Source organism: Odocoileus virginianus, chromosome 14 (assembly GCF_023699985.2).
Source record: "Odocoileus virginianus isolate 20LAN1187 ecotype Illinois chromosome 14, Ovbor_1.2, whole genome shotgun sequence".
Classification (NCBI taxonomy): domain Eukaryota; kingdom Metazoa; phylum Chordata; class Mammalia; order Artiodactyla; family Cervidae; genus Odocoileus; species Odocoileus virginianus.
Genome location: NC_069687.1, coordinates 51,880,210 through 51,898,192, shown reverse-complemented (window position 1 = coordinate 51,898,192; position 17,983 = coordinate 51,880,210). Strand labels below are relative to the sequence as shown.

The window sequence follows — 17,983 nt, the reverse complement described above, 5'->3', positions numbered from 1 at the left end:
GAATTTTCCACAGTTTATTGTGATCCACACAGTCGAAGGTTTTGGCATAGTTAATAAAGCAGAAATAGATGTTTTTCTGGAACTCTCTTGCTTTTTTGATGATCAAGCAGATGTTGGCAATTTGATCTCTGGTTCCTCTGCCTTTTCTAAAACCAGCTTGAACATCTGGAAGATCACGGTTCATATATTGCTGAAGCCTGGCTTGGAGAATTTTGAGCACTACTTTACTAGCGTGTGAGATGAGTGCAATTGTGCGATAGTTTGAGCATTCTTTGGAATTGCCTGTTTGGGGATTGGAATGAAAACTGACCTTTTCCAGTCCTATGGCCACTGCTGAGTCTTCCAAATTTGCTGGCATATTGAGTGCAGCACTTTCACAGCATCATCTTTCAGGATTTTAAATAGCTCAACTGGAATTCCATCACATCCACTAGCTTTGTTCGTAGTGATGCTTCCTATGGCCCATCTGACTTCACATTCCAGGATGTCTGGCTCTAGGTGAGTGATCACACCATCGTGGTTATCTGGGTTGTGAAGATCTTTTTTGTACAGTTCTTCTGTGTATTCTTGCCACCTCTTATTAATATCTTCTGCTTCTGTTAGGTCCATACCATTTCTGTCCTTTATCAAACTCATCTTTGCGTGAAACGTTCCCTTGGTATCTCTAATTTTCTTGAAGAGATCTCTAGTCTTTCCCATTCTGTTGTTTTCCTCTATTTCTTTGCATTGATCGCTGAGGAAGCGATCTTATCGCTTATCACTGATAAGCGATCTTATCTCTCCTTGCTATTCTTTGGAACTCTGCATTCAAATGGGAATATCTTTCCTTTTCTCTTTGCTTTCACTTCTCTTCTTTTCACAGATATTTGTAAGGCCTTCTCAGGCAGTCATTTTGCCTTTTTGCATTTCTATTCCAAGGGGATGGTCTTGATACTTGTCTCCTGTACAATGTCATGAACCTCCATCCATAGTTCATCAGGCTCTCTGTCTATCAGATCTAGTCCCTTAAATCTATTTCTCACTTCCACTGTATAGTCATAAGGGATTTGATTTAGGTCATACCTGAATGGTCTAGTGGTTTTCCCTACTTTCTTCAATTTAAGTCTGAATTGACAATGAGTTCATGATCTGAGCCACAGTCAGCTCCCAGTTTTGTTTTTGCTGACTGTATAGAGCTTCTCCATCTTTGGCTGCAAAGGATATAATCAATCTGATTTCGGTGTCGACCATCTGGTGATGTCCATGTGTAGAATCTTCTCTTGTGTTGTTGGAAGAGGGTGTTTGCTATAACCAGTGTGTTCTCTTGGCAAAACTCTATTAGCCTTTGCACTGCTTTATTGCATATTCCAAGGCCAAATTTGCCTGTTACTCCAGGTGTTTCTTGACTTCCTACTTTTGCATTCTAGTCCCCTATAATGAGAAGGACATCTTTTTTGGGTGTTAGACAAAAATATGCAGTACACTCTGACATACATCACAGCAAGATCCTCTTTGACCCACCTTCTATAGGAATGGAAATAAAAGCAAAAGTAAATAAATGGGACTTAATTAAACTTAAAAGTTTGTGTATAGCAAAGGAAACAATAAACAAGATTAAAAGGCAACCCTCAGAATGGGAGAAAATAATTGCAACACAACAACTGAAAAAGGATTAATCTCCAGAACATGCAGACAGCTCATGCATCTCAGTACCAGAAAAACAAACAACCCAATCAAAAAAATGGGCAGAAGACCTAAACTGACATTTCCCCAAAGACATGCAAATGGCTAATAAACACATGAAAAGATGCTCAACATCATTCATTGTTAGAGAAATGAAAATCAAAACTACAATGAGGTATCACCTCACAAGGGTCAGAATGGCTATCATTAAAAAATCTACAAGCAATAAATGCTGGAGAGGTTGTGGAGAAAAGGGCAGAAATGTAAATTGCACTGATGGGAGGAATATAAATTGAAACAAACACTATGAAGAACAGTATGGAGATTCCTTAAAAAACTAGGAATAGACCTACTATATGACCCAGCAATCTCACTACTGGACATATACCCTGAGAATATCATAATTAAAGAGATACATGTGCCCCAATGTTCACTGCAGCACTTTTTATAATAACTAGGACATGGAAGCAGACTCTGAATTTTAAGTTATTTTAACTAGGCTCAAACACATCTTTATTAATCAAAATAGGATTCATTACAATCAACAAATTTTTGCCAATGAGAAATAAGTTTGTCTATTCCTGTAGCATAAAAATCTATGCTTCAAGATTCGATGAACTCTTAGAAAGCATTTCCTGTGTCCTGCTGAGTGTGGAAGAATTTTCCTGCAAAAAGTTGTCAAGAAGCTTGAAGAAGTGGTAGTCAGTTGAGGAGAGGTCAGGTGAATATGGCAGATGAGTCAAAACTCTGTAGCCCAATCCATTTAGCTTATGAAGTGCTGGTTGTGCTACATGCAGTTGGGTGTCGTCACAAGGAAGAATTGAGCCCTTTCTGTTGACCAATGCCGGTTGCAGGCACTGCAGATTTTGGTGCATCTCATCGGTTTGCTGAGCATACTTAGTTGTAATAGTTTCGCCAGGATTCAGAAAGCTGTAGTGGATCAGACAGGCAGCAGACCACCACACAGTGACTGTGATCCTTTTTGGGGTGCAAGTTTGGCTTTGGGAAGTGCTTTGGAGCTTCTCCTTGGTCCAGCCACCAAGCTGGTTGTTGCCAGTTGTCATATAAAATCTACTTTTCATCATATGTCACAATCCAATCAAGAAATGGTTCGCTGTTCTTGCATTGAGTAAAAGAAGACAACACCTCAAAACGATGATTTTTTTGGTTTATGGTCAGCTCATGAGGCACCTATTTATCAAGCTTTTTCACCTTTCCAGTTTGCTTCAATGTCAAATGATCAGAGTGGTCAATGTTGAGTTCTTAGGCAACTTCTCATATTGTTGTAAGAGGTTTAGCTTTGATGATTGCTCTCAGTTGATCGTCAACTTCCAATGGCCGGCCACTACACTCATCATCTTCAAGGCTCTCTTCTCCTTTGTGAAACTTCTTGAGCCACCTCTGCACTGTACATTCATTAGTGGTTCCTGGGCCAAATATGTGGTTGATGCTACAAGTTGTCTCTGCTGCTTTATAACCCATTTTGAACTCAAAATTGTTGAAATTTGCTTTATGTCTAACATCTTTCCATAGTCTAAAATAAATATAAAATTGAAGGAGGAGACAGACAGAACAAGCTCCATCTTGAAAGCAGGGCTCCATCTTGGGCTGGACAGTGAGCTTTGAGCTATATGCCCAGGATCTATGGAAACAACATACCAATTGGAAAACCAGACCCCCCAGAAGGAAGAGCTCTTACCTAGGGCTCATATCTAGGGCTCATACTTAGACTCTCGGTTGCCTAAAAGAATACCCTAATTATCTGTGTAACCGAATAGAATCATAAATTCTATTATGTTTATTGGGGTATGACCTCAGGCCTATTGATATCTGTCCACTGTTAACTACCTAGGTTTAAGGCATAAGAATCACAGGTTAACTTTGTATCTTTCTTTTCCTTTGTTCAGACTAGTTTCAGGGAATTTGGGGGGGTGGATTTGGGCACGTACACTTAGGGTATATAAGGTTTTCACAAAAACTGGTTGGGGTCCTTGGCTAAGAGGAAACTCTGCCTTGGGCCCGCCAGTGTAATAAACTGCACTCCATTATCTGCATTGTCCTTCTGAGTGAGTTTGTTTCCCGGAATGCATGGCCACAACAAAATAAACAAGTAATAATTCATTAGCAAAAGACATGAAAAAAATGTGCATTAAGATGATATATAACAAAATGACATTTATTTAAGAATGTATTCCAATATCAAATGGCAAAGTTCAACAATGAGAAACCGCGATTACTTTTGCACCAACCTAAATATTAACCATTCCCTACGTGCAAAATGGGTCATCCCTGGTGGCTCAGCCTTAAAGAATCCATCTGCCAATGCAGGGGATGCAGGTTTGATCCCTAGTTTGGAAAGATCCCCTGGAGGAGGAAATGACAACCCACTCCAGTATTCTTGCCTGCACAATTCCACAGATAGAGGAGCCTCTTGGGCTACAGTCCATGGGGTCGCAAAGAGCTGGACACGACTTAGAAACTAAACAACAACAACAATGATATGTGCAAAATGACAGTAATAATCCACACCTAGATTAACTCAGGGTGTAGGCTTTTTACTTTCTGTCTTACAAAATTTCAAACCTCCATAAAATTAAAAGAAAATTGCCTGAAACTTCCATATCCCTCCCCAAGAACCATCAACTGTTTACATCCCACCATACATTTTGCAACCAAATCCTGGCTGCCAACAATATCAACATATTGATTCAATTATTTTATCCTAAAATACATACAAAATAGTTTCAGAATTATAATAATTGCAAGAGCTAACTACTAAATACAGTTTAAGATTCTCCTACAGTTCTTTTGTTATCTTAGATTATACCTGAGTACAAATATGTGTTTAAATGCAGTCCAGTGAAGTTACCTTCTATAGTTACCAGTTTAAGATACAATAAGGATTAGTGTTTTCTTCTGTTAGTAAACAATTTTAAGATTTGACTTGTTTCATCCTTTTGAATTTTATTTTTTGAACAAATAGAGTATTAAAATGGTTTAAAAGCCCAGACTATTGAAAATGCACACTCAGAAGTCTCATTCATTTCTCCATCTCTCTTACTCCATTCCTATCCCTCCCCTATTATAAAGCATCTTTATTACTTTTTCACTTATTCTTTGCATATTTTTAAATAAATACATAGAGGTATTCTTATATTTCCAGAAGGAGAATCCTTTATAACCAACTTATTTCTCCTGTCCCATCCAGGGGCTCCAAGCTGTCAAGGAGACAGGGATTGGAAGGAGAGCAGAGCCCTGAGAGAGGGAAAATCAGGGACTAAAGGACCCAGCAGTGACCAGCAGCAGGGACCATTCAGGTGGAGCAGGATGGGGACAGGGCTTCTTGGCAAGAAAAGCAAGAGGTGAGGGAAGCAGCAACTGAAGTCCCAACACGTGATTCATACATCTCCGGAATACCTGCTCAAAGGCGATCCAGACCAAGAAGCAGAATCCCAGAGTTCAGAAGTAATCCCAGAAGGAGGAAGAGGAGAGGACATGTCAAGATCTCATTGCTGTTGCTAGTTTAAACCTCAAGTCATGGAGGCATCACAGAAGAGATGGCTTACTGCCAGGAGCTGGATTAGGTGCCTTCTATCAGGCCGAATGCAGGCAAGAGATAGAGACGAAGTGCAGCCATCGGTAAACAAAGGTTACATTTTTGCACACCACTTAGAGGCCTTTGGGAACACTGTGCTTAGGAGCATTGTCTGGGGAGAAAGTCTATCATTTTAACCAGATTTTCAAAAGGTCCCTGGATCAAGACAGGTTAAGAACCAAAATAAATGGAAGAGTTCATTTAACAACACACGAATTTTTCCATTTTATGGCATCACTGGCTCCTATAGCTTTCCTCTGTCTTATTCACCCAGATGTTCTCATTTCTACTCAGAATGCACTTCACTCTGCATAACTATCATGTAGACTTCTTTTCTATCCTTCTTCCTGTTTCCATCTATTTTCTCTGGTGGTCTTAAATGTGTATAGTTGCATGGAAGTGGTATTTCTTCCATCCTAATCATTATTATTAGCTAAATATTAATTATTTTTCCAGTCTAAGAATGATGAAGTATTCAACTAATACTGTGGTTAGCATGTTCCTTTTCAATGTATAAATCTAGATAAGTGAAAGCTTGCTTTATATGCTTATACTGTCAATAGAACAAAGTCCTGTATTAACATAAAGTGCATTTATATTCATTCTGAAGCATTTGTAAGAGAGAAGCAGTGTATCATGGAAAAACAGAATATGAAAGCAGCACTCAGTGATCTGTGTGTTAATCGTAATCCTGCCAAGTATGTAGCTGTGAGACCCTGCACATCTCTAGCTGTAAATCCCTTGGATATGAAATCTGTTTGTTAAATGACTACCAGGCAGCCACAGGACAGCGTTCTGGGCCAGGTTCCTGGGAGAACAAATAGAGGCTGATACATCTTTTGATTACATTCTCTGCATGGTTCACCACCTTGCTTCCACGTAGATTCTTCTAATATATTTACATCATGGCTTTAACATTTTTCATGTCATCATGCATTTAAAAATGTGTTGAAAATACACAAATTTGGGGAACTTTGGACTAAGACCCATTTTCCCTAATGCCCACTTACCTTTTGCTTCTGGCAAGTAGAGCACTCAGGTCAATTTCCCAAAATAAATATATAAATTACATTATGTCCCCTTCCCTATTAGAAATTTTCAATCATATGGAGAGTATTAATACAGAGTAATATACCTAAGGATGAGGGAGAGAGCTTTCAACAGTTCATTAAAATACAACAACTTTGTGGGGCTTCCCCAGTGGCTCACAGGTAAAGATGCAATGCAGGGAGCATGGTTCTATTTCTGGCTGGAGAAAATTCCCTGGAGGAGGAAATGGCAACCCACTCCAGTATTCTTGCCTGGAAAATCCCATGGACAGAGGAGTTTGGTGGGCTACAGTCCACAGGGTTGCAAACAGTAGGACGCGACTGATCATGAGACGATAACTTATACATTTTAAGAACAGTTTTTTAAATCTCTGAAATATGAGACTGAATGTAGAGGTTTTACAGATGACTTCCCATCATCCCCCCTTATGCTCTCCTTATGGGGTTGTAAGAAAACTGTAATCATAATATTTTAGTCCCAAAACTACTCTGTCACTTACAAACACTTTTTGGTTTTGCTATCCCTAATCAGTGGTTTCAAACTGTTGTTACCTGCATAAATCTTTTCCCTAATGAAATCTTACCTGAACCTCAATATATAAGAGATTAAACACTGAAGTGTCCTGTTTGAATGGGGACAGAATGGGCCAGAGTTGTGTCTCCTTGGCCTCCCCCTCACTCTGTACCACAGCTACAGAAACGTCCACAATTCTGCTTTTGTCACAAAACAGAGTAGCCAATTACCAATGTGGTGTTTTCAAAGATCAGGACCCATGGATGTATGACTACTACTGATCAGTCCACACTCACTTAGTCAGCATATTTTATTGAGTACCTACTATGTGTCAGGCACTATTTCAGATATTGGAGATACAGCAGTGAATAAAACAAACTACAATCTCTACCCACTTGAAGCTTCATTATAAGGTAGAGATATGCAATAAACAAAACAAATAACTGCACATTTAATATAATATACAAAATAATAAGTCCTAAAAGGAAAATGCAGAAAAGGGGATAGAAAATGTGTCTTTGATCAGGACAGGGGATTAAAATTTTAGACTAGACGGTGAAGGAAGGTTTCTTTGAAAAGGTAACATTGACATAACATTTCTTAAGAAAGTAAGGATGGGAATCATTTGAAAGAAGAGTAATCAAGACAGAGAAAACAAAATTCAAAGGTCTTGAGGCAAGAAACTTCTGTGCAAAGACAGGGAGGAGGCCATGCATGTTGTTGAGTGAGGAAGGAGAATGGCTAAGAGGTGAGATTGACCTCTCAACAGTGTGGGTTGAATCACATGGAACAGCCCATATCTGACACCTTTTCACCTACCAAACAGCAATTTTCTATATCTCAAGCTAAATTTGCAAGCAAGTACTTAAAAATAATATAACTGGATTATTTAACATGTGCAAGGGTGGGGACCAAGGATACTTGAGCAATTCTTTTCCAAAACAGAACTTTGATTCACAGTCAATGGATACATACGATGTGGCCTCAATAATGGAGGAGACAGAGCCCTGGGCTAAGTGGCCTGAGTTCTGTCTTTGAGACAATCATATCACACAGACTGAGCTGCAGTTTATGCATCTGTGAAATGGAAACCATATCCAGCCTCCTAGCTTCATCAAGGTTTGTAAAAATCACTCAAGAAAATGTGTTTCTATGGTCACATCTCTAGTGATGTTTGGTAAGAATTTTTCCACCTCAACCACCCATCTAGCACTCCAGGTCCATATATGAAATGAGGATGGGGAGGCAACAGCTCAATTTTTAATTTTTGTTGCTATATGGACTTCCCCATCTTCTGATAAAGAACCTCTTACTTTAATGAACAGGACTGGATAATGTCAGAGGCCAGCACTCCCTTGGGGACCTGGCCCAAAGCCTCTACTAAAATCAAGCCCAGCGACTTCCTCTGCCTCTTTCCATAGCCTTCTTCCAGGAGGGGTGCCACTCTGGGGATATGGGAAGAGCAAACCAAGGTGGTCCATGCAAAAGAAGTCAATCCAAAAGAATAAAACAAACACATACTAGTCAGTTAGGCTCTCATCACAAGAGTCAGACCATACTCTGACTAACTTACCCACAACAGGAGGGAATGATGTGCTTCACAGGATCCTTAGGAAGGACAAGAATGAGGACAGCTTGAGGTTCTGGGGAGCAGCAACTCCGAGAGCGTCTCTTTAGGTCACTAGCATTAAAAATGAATCTGCTCCAAGAATTTTCTACTCTGAAATTTTTTCTGGATTATTTTTTATTTAAGAACATTTCCTGATAAGAGAGTCCACAATCAGTTGAAATTATGTGTCTTAGGGATTCAGGAAAAGGAGAATTGCCCTAAGTTCAAATTCCCAGGAGGAATCCTATCGGTCTTGCTTGAGTCACTGCACCTTTGGACAGAGAACTCATACATCTTGAGTGATTATCTTATTAATATTAAACCATATAGAATGGGGGAAGAGTACTCTTCTATGGGAAAGCAGAACCTTGCTGAAAAAAGTAAGAGGAAAGGCATGCTGAACAGATGTCAGGTATCTACTGTGGCATGCCAGGCAGAAGTCCAAGTAGTTACCACTTTGTACAGACCCATACCAAGACCCTTGTTTAGCTTTAATAAAGGCCCATGCCTAAAATTTTGCAAAAGATGTACAAGGTAGCCTTAAGGCTAATATATACCACATATGTTCTTTTTCCTATAAACCCCAGTAGGGTTCAGTTAAAAAAAATAAAATTTTTCTGATTTCCCAAATCTTGACACCGATTCTACATATCTGCTGGAACCAATGAAACAGGTAGAACACTTCCTTCAAAACATGTTTTTGCACTGTCATAAAAAACTATAAAATGAGTCAGGACTGAAAGTGAATTATATTTACCCCAAATCCATATAGTATATACTCTAAGGGATGATTTCATTCCATTTCCCAAGCTAATCTGAAAGAGTTAAATGATATGAATCAAGAATGAAGATAGTACAGAAAATCTAACCTTGAAAATGTAAATGTTCAAATCTCACAATATTGGCCTGAAATTTTAATAATAGGAGCTCTTGATATTGTTAATTTATTTCCAAATTAAATTCCTTCTCTATTGACCCACAGAAAATGAAAATCCTAAAATATATATGAAAGCTATCACTTGCCCTAGTTTTTTGTACTTCTTATTCTGCTTAGTTCCATCAGAAATACTTAACCTTGTTACCTAGCTAGAATCTGGGTTCTATCACCAGCATATAAAAAAAGGCTATCATCTGCCAAAAATGATATGTACTTTCAGCTCCTCCATACTTGTGATTTTTCTAACCCCAAATCTTCTAATTTAACTCCCAATTCTCTGAGCTTTTAACACTCTTATTTTAAAGTGCTTTAACATCAGTTGCACAGAGTCTCTTCCTCTCCTGGGGACCAAATTAGTTCTCCCTTGTACATGATTTTATTCTTTTCTATACTTTCCTTTATAACACTTGTCACAATTCTAACTTGATATCATATGATTATGTCAATATGTTTGTCTCTCCCTTTGAAGTCTAAGCTCCATGAGGGCGAACACTGAACCTCCCCTGGATTGCTCACCACTGCAGTATTAGAGCAGTACTTATGGCCCAGCAAGAAGCAGGTGCTGTAAACATCCGTTGGCTGCTTAACTCACCTGCCTCCTGAGAAATCTATATGCAGGTCAAGAAGCAACAGTTAGAACCAGACATGGAATAACAGACTGGTTCCAAATTGGAAAAGGAGTACGTCAAGGCTGTATACTGTCATCCTGCTTATTTAATTTATGTGCAGAGCACATCTTGCAAAATGCTGGACAGGATGAAGCACAAACTAGAATCAAGATTGCAGGGAGAAATATCAATAACCTCAGATATGCAGATGACACCACCCTTATGGCAGAAAGTGAAGAGGAACTAAAGAGCCTCCCAATGAAACTCAAAGAGGAGAGTAAAGAAGCTGGCTTAAAACTCAACATTCAAAAAATGTTGATCATGACATCTGGTCCCATCACTTCATGGCAGATAGATGGAGAAACAATGAAAAACAGTGAGAGACTTTATTTTCTTGGGCTCCAAAATCACTGCAGATGGTGACTGTAGCCATGAAATTAAAAAATGCTTGCTCCTTGGAAGAAAAGCTATGACCAACCTTGACAACATATTCAAAAGCAGAGAGATTACTTTGCCAACAAAGGTCCATCTAGTCAAAGCTATGGTTTTTCCAGTAGTCATGAATGGTTGTGAGAGTTGGACCATAAAGAAGGTTGAGCACAGAATAACTGATGCTTTTGAACTGTGGTGCTAAAGAAGACTCTTGAGAGTCCCCTGGACTGCAAGGAGATCAAGCCAGTCAATCTTAAAGGAAATCAGTCCTGAAAATTCATTGGAAGGATGCTGATGCTGAAGCTGAAGCTCCAATACTTTGGCCATCTGATGCAAAGAACTGACTCATTAGAAAAGACCCTGATGCTGGGAAAGATTGAAGGCAGAAGGAGAAGGGGATAACAGAGGATGAGATGATTGGATAGCATCACCGACTCAATGGGCATGAGTTTGAGCAAGTTCTGGGTGTTGATGATGGACAGGGAAGCCTGACATGCTGCTGTCCATGGGATCACAAAGAGTTGGACATGACCACGTGACCAAACTGAACTAACTCATTCACAGCCAAACACCTTCTCTTTGGGATTCTAAAGAGCAGAGTGGAACGGGAACTAGAGCTTTTCCTGGAGACCAGTAGATAAGATAGCACTGGAAGGAAAAAATGACAGAAAAAAGAATAAAGGCAATAGATCACTTAATCTACATGATTCTTAGTACCAGCATTCTCTCCAATAATGATAGATATTTACAGATAATTACAGATAACACAATATGTTCAGTCTCTTCAAGTGAAAAAATATACCAGATGGATTCAAGTTGAAACTCAGTTTCAAAGTAACTGTAGCATATTTGCTTCTTGCCATCTAGATAGCTTTATAAATTTTATAGCTGTTTGTGCCACAGAGAATACAACAGAAAGATACAAACAATTAAATGACACTGAATCAAGAAAAATCAACATGAGGTTCTTTCCCAATATGTTTTAGAAAACATGGATTTAGCTTACTTTAAAAAATAACAGTATTCAAAAGGTACCAGCTTGACAAAAACTTAAAATTCATATTGTTAAACTTGGGGGCTGGGGTATGTAATGTCTTTTATGCCTTGTTATTTCAAGGTTTTAGCCAAAATTTACAACAACAAGCTAATCCAGAAATTGTTCAGTTCCAAGTTAAAAGTCTAGGTTCTGTTCAAGAGAAATAAGATATATACAAAAGGGAGGGTCTCTATGCAACTCCAGCAGATTTTCCACTCCCACCCCAGTATCAGCTTGAGCTTTTGTGTGTTCTACATACCAGACTTCTTCACAAAGTTTCTTTGAAGAAAGGATGCCAAGGGTTTGGGGGGAAATGCTTAAAAATAATTGGGACAAGCTAACAAACCATGTTTTAGCTAGCTATATATACTTTGGTCGGGAAAATGGCCATTCTAAGTTGGTAAGGGTTTTTTTTTTTTTTTTAATCATTAGGACTCAATTCTTTGTCATTATTTTCAACTACCAACTTCTATGTTCTCACAGCTACCTTTAAAATCACCTGGGGAAAATAGTATGGGGAATCTAGAAAGTCCTCTTACAAACACAATATTCCTCATCTCTAAATAATTCTCTGCCTGCCATTTTTTCTAAAGCATTCTTATAACCTTGTTTTGACCTCATAGCGTTTCTGCATCTGGTCTGTCATGATATTTTTAAGACACAGTTTAACTCAAACATTCACTTTAAAGTCTCCTAAAAGTTTCACTTTAAAAAGGAATGTTACTTGTCAGAGTATTTGCTCCTTTACACAAAGAGTTTGAAGGGTCTTATAAACCTAACTTCTGAAAGGAGGAGAAAAAAGTAAAACCCCATCAAGTTTTCCAGATAATACCACATATTTACACTTGGCTTAAACCAGTTACCATTTCCACTTTTGCAATTACATCATGCATATTTGGAGCCGATAATACTTAAGCTGATCCCCACTAATCCCCAATTAAGCCAGTTGTTGAGTTATTTTCTCCTTTACTCATAATCATCGCTGGACAGTTTTCACATTGCCTTCTGATTTAGTTGCTGCTTCATAGAAATCATAAAAATCTGGCAGGAAGTAGACAGTATGTATACATGTGATTAAGACTGTAGAGGAGGGAGCCACAGTCCTTAGATTCAAATGCCAGCTCTCTCACTCACTAACTGTATGACCTTAGGCAACTTAACCTCTCTGCATCTAAGAATGACAGTGACAGTGTTAGTCGCTCAGCCATGTTCCGCTCTTTGTGACCCCGTAGACTGTAGCCCACCAGGCTCCTCTGTCCATGGGATTCTCCAGGCAAGAAAACTGGAGTGGGTTGCCATTCCCTTCTCCAGGAGATCTTCCCAACCCAGGGTATGAACCCAGGTCTCCTGCACTGAAGATTCTTCACCATCTGAGCCACCAGGGAAGCCCAGGTATCTAAAAATACCCATTTGTAAAATGGAAGTAAGAGAAGCACCTGCCTAAAGGGTTGTTGTAAGGACTAAATTAGGGTATCTGGCCCAGCAACTAATATATAAATGTCAATCACTTTGGTTATTATTTACAGATGTCACTAATGGAGCTAGGAATTCAATCTGGCTTCCAGGTATCTCTCAATCCAGTCAGAAATTGGCTGACCATTCATTATTTACAGACAAAAGAACCTTGTGCTTTGTTACATAACTTTCTTAGATTTTTCTCTTCAGTGGTGATTCAAAGGAAGAATACGAAAAGCATACGAGTTGGTGGTTTAAAATCACAACAAACAATTTCATTCAACATCAATACCAAAGCATGAAAATATTAATAAGAATTTCCTTATTCCGACCCACATTTGACCCCACCAGCTTGGGCTGACTTTCCAGTCAAAGTTGTAGAAAGGAAGGCTGGCTCTAGCCCTCCTTTCCATGGAAGGCATTCATAACTCTGTCAACCCTAAATAAATATGTCCCAATCCTTTTTTTAAGTGTGTTTTCATTTCCTACCTATAGCAGGACTTAGTGTGTCTCAGCATGTCCTTGACTAAGCCACTTAATGCTTCTCTGTATTTATATTAAATGTCTCTATCAAGTTTCTAAAGGAACTTCTCTTATCCTAGGTCTTGAAGGTTTTTTTGAACAGGCCCTCTTTTCTCTTTCCAGGTTGTTTGCAATTTTACTGATATTAATTAAGTTTCTGCCTAGTCTTTGGTTTTCTGAGTGGAGGTCTAATATCTGTAGTATCTTTTCACATAGGAGCCCTTACTCTCACCCAAGTTTCCCAATTTCTTTCTCCCCATGCCTAACCTTTATACACACAAGGGCATGCATACCCTCACCGACCCACCCCACCCCCACACACATTCTCTTCACTTGCTTTTTTCTGGTTTTCTCTAGTATCTTCTCTGTTGTTAACTGACAAAAATTCCTCTCCATATTTCTAGTACAGATATATCATAATTTGTAGAAGAAAGAAGAAAGATACCATCTTGTCTTCAGTATTTCCCTTGAAGATGCCAGATATTTTGTATGACCATTTGATTTCAGTAGTATATTGAATGAATAGCCTCAGAGAATATTCTACAGTGATTTCCAAGTCCTTTCTTACCAGGGTTCTTTTAAAATCATCAATGGCTTTACAGAACTTAGAGTGTTTTTGAAATTGAAGAGAAAGCTAAGTGCTGACAAAAGTGGCAATTTGTAACTGAAAAGCTGCTGCTTTTCAGTAAGTAATTGTGTTAACTAACATGAATCCCAACCAGAAAAATAAAGGGAAAAAAAAGTTCACTGATGAAGAACATAAACAATGAAGTTCTGGTTTTCTATTTGGGGTTGTTCATTATACTTTGGCAATTCAAAAATATGTTAGTTATAATACCAAATATACATTGATAGTATGATTTGGGGATGGCATAACAACGAGGTTGATGGGAAATGAGTTTGCCACACTTACCATATACATGGAGGAGAATAAAGACAGCTCCACCCTGAATGCCCTACACGTATTCACTAGCCTGTTCTGTGACAAGGTCCCTGGAACCCTATGTTTTCCCCCATAATATGGGAGTGAAGACGGGAGGACAAATAATTCATCTTTGAAAAGCCAATGATCACTTTCCAAAACAGTTTTATCCTTTGGGAAAGTCTGAAGGAGGCTCTCCATGTAGCAATTCCATACATGCTGCTGAAGCTATAAGGGAAAAGATACAATAAGCAGGTGTTCTGCACTTTCAAATGCCTACAGAGGGAGAACAGATATACACCAAATACGGCTGTTTGACCTAGATGTAACAGCACCCTGTAGGTGAATCATCTTAGTGCACAAGCCACTTAACATCTTGACTGGAGAAAAACTGCCTGTTCACAAAGTGGGGAAAAGCAAAGCCTTGCTATTTGTTTTTTCCCACTTGTTATTCTCACTTGGGGACAAAAATGATTTTCAAATGTATTGATTATTCTAAGCCATGAGTTTGAAAAGAGTAACCTTAAAAAAATAAAATGAACAGCCTGTCTATAGTTTCCGAGAAAAATAATAGTGTGCTGTGGAATATTTCTGACATCCCAGGAAAGATAGCAATTGCTTGTATAACTTGGAGCACATATTCATCGCTCTTTTTGAGAATCTTTCATCCTCCAAGATCACTTCATTAAGCAAGTGGCTCTCTACGAGGGCAATTTTGATCGCTGGAGGCTTTTTGTCAAATGTCTGGGACTTTTGGCAATGTCTAGACACCAGGGGTTGTTACTGACATGGAGAGACCAGGGACACTGCTAAACATTCTCCAGTGCACAAAGCAATTCCCTACAACAAAAACTATCTAGCTCAAAATGTCAGTAATGACAAAATTGGGAAACCTTGCAATCAGAGAGGAGACAGAGATGTAAGAAAGGAAGGCTGACACAAAAGCCTGGCCACAGGGGCAGTGTCTCTGCAGAGGGGCTGGTGAAGCTCTCTCACCACTTCTGGCTCCCTGGAAGTCCTAAGTACCCAAAGGATTGACTAAACACATATAAGGTACAATTTTATTGTATGGAATACAGAACTCCGTAAAGCTCGTTTGGAGAACATCACGAGGAACTAAGACCAAAACCAAGCCTTCTCATCCTTTCCCCTTAGCTGGAGATAGCTAGCCACCCAGAATAAGCCTGACCTATCTCATCTGCCTAGGAGGTACCCAGGGCTGGCATAGTCACCTGCCATGCTGAGCTATCACTTCAATACTGCTGCTTTCTGGGAAGCAGGACTGAAGAACCCTCTACTCCATGGAATCACAGCAATGGGCTTCCCAGGTGGCGTTAGTGCCAATGCAGGAGACATAAGAGATGCGGGCTCCATCCCTGAGTTGGGAAGATCCCCTGGAGGAGGGCATGGCAACCCACTCCAGTATTCTTACCTGGAAAATTCCATGGACAGAGGAGCCCAGCGGGCCACAGTCCATGGGGTCGCAAAGAGTCGAACATGACTGAAATGACTTAGCACGCATGTATGCACTCATGGGCAGGTCTAATAGCACCAGGCAGTTGCTTGTGGTGTCTTAATTCACAATATAACTGTCTCTTTCTCCTACCATTCTCTTTGCCACTTATTCTGTTCCAACAGCACTGGTCTAACGCTGTTCCTCCAAGGTCCAAACAAGTCAAAACTCCCAGCACAAGCTGAAGAAATGTCCTCGGGTACGATGCTTGTTGCCCAGAAATTTCTCACTTCACTCAAATGTCAGCGCAAATGATACACTCACTGACCACCCATCGCTGTGCCTCCCACCCTCCACAATCTGCTCAATTCTTACCCTGATTTACCTTTCTTATGCACTTACCACAACCTACCTGCCAACTTGCACATGTGTCTGCTTACGGACTCTCTTCCTTCTCCCTTCTAGGGTGCAGGGCCCACGAGAGCAGAGACCATATTTAATTGCTCAGTGTTGCGTCCCCTTACTGCCTGGCACACTGCAGGCACTCAATCCAAGTCTGTTAAATATTTTAAATGGCTTTCTACTTTCTTGCTATCTCCATTTTCCTCCCACTAACTTTTCCTAAAACTCTTAAACTCACCATGTTTTGATTTTTGTCTTATCCATTTTTATCTCTTTGATTAAGTATTAAGCCAGTGACAGCTTAATACCTACTATTAACCACTTTGTTGACCCTTGAGACTATAAGGTTTGCTGAACTTTCCGTCAACAAGGACTGAACACCTACTCCACATGACAATTCGAAGTGCTACTAGAAACACAAAGAACGGGAGGGAGCCTTGCCTTGACCTGTGAGAGAAAAGTAGGATAAAGAAAGCATTCACAAACACTTTAATGTAAGGACACTGAGATCTGTGCCATAATAAAGAACAGTGTTAGACGGTGGGGGTCATAAAGAGGCTAGGTGATTCTGCATGTGGAGATTATGAAAGGCTTCCTAGAAGAACTGGGGCTTGAAAGAAACTAGAAAAATAGGCATCTGTTGAACAGGCAGGATTATGGAGAAAAAACAGTCCAGGTAGAGTGATGAGAAAATAAAATAAATGGCAGATATCTTAGACTAATAAGATTTGGTGACAAAGTAGATAGGGATGAAATCAATCAACTAAACTGAATCTCAGTTAATCTGTTGAATATGATAAATGATAACCTCAAGACTTAATGGTATGACCATGATAATAGTGATAATGCAGTTAAAAAAAATTAGATAGGGGCACCTATGAGGTGAGAAAGGATTACTTTGGTTTCTGTCATATTGTTCTCCATCTTAAGATTCCAGAACACCCCCCACAGTGTGGCAGATCCTTGTTCCTGACTGTGTGGCTTCATGGCCTTGCTCCATGGACCCTCCTAGAAGGGAGGCTTTCCCTCTGTAAGTCAAATAATATCATTAATAACATAATTTCTCTTCACGAAGTAGCCAGAGTGCATTCTGTTGTTTGTCAACGTGACTTCTAGACAATACAAAGGCCATCAAGCTTTATTTACTCTAGATCTCAACTAATTAGGATGAACCTTATGAAGTTTACATTATTATAGGTCAAAAATGGTTAAATACTGACAATTTCATGTCAATGCTATGGTGATTAGAATATACTCTGGAATCAATGGGATCTGGGTTTAAACTTTGGCTCAGAATTTATCAGCTGTGTGGTTTATGCTTTCTAAGTCTCTAGCTATAATATAGTAAAAGTGGCCTGAGTGTTTTATAGGGAGTGTGAGGATTAAGTGCAGAGATAAAGGTAAAGCAGCATACCAGGCATAACTTATCCTTCTTCTTTGACTGCAGAAGAAATAACATCCTTTCTTATCTCTGAAGTTCTCTCTTGTCTTTTCTCTCCTTTTTCTATCATCATTGCTTCCCTGATATTTCCTTTCTCCCACTTTCTATCAATTTCTCCCTACTCTGCAAGCATGTTTAGGTCTTTAATACCAGGAAAACATGTACTGGAGCCTTGGTGTAGCCTGAATGTTTGTCTTCCTTCAAAATTCATATGCTGAAACCTAGTTCCCAAAGCGATGGCACTTGGAAATGGGGCCTCGGGAGGTGATTAGGTCCGGAGGGTAGAGCCATCTTAAATAGGGTTAGTTCTTTTATATGAGGTCTCAGAGAGTGCCTTTGCCCATTC

The 17,983-nt window shown here is 39.5% G+C and overlaps 1 pseudogene; it reads right to left on the bottom strand.

Annotated features, from left to right (window-relative positions):
- Positions 1-2,178: 2,178 nt before the first annotated feature.
- LOC139038219 (histone-lysine N-methyltransferase SETMAR-like) lies at positions 2,179-3,264 on the bottom strand (annotated as a pseudogene).
- Positions 3,265-17,983: the final 14,719 nt, after the last annotated feature.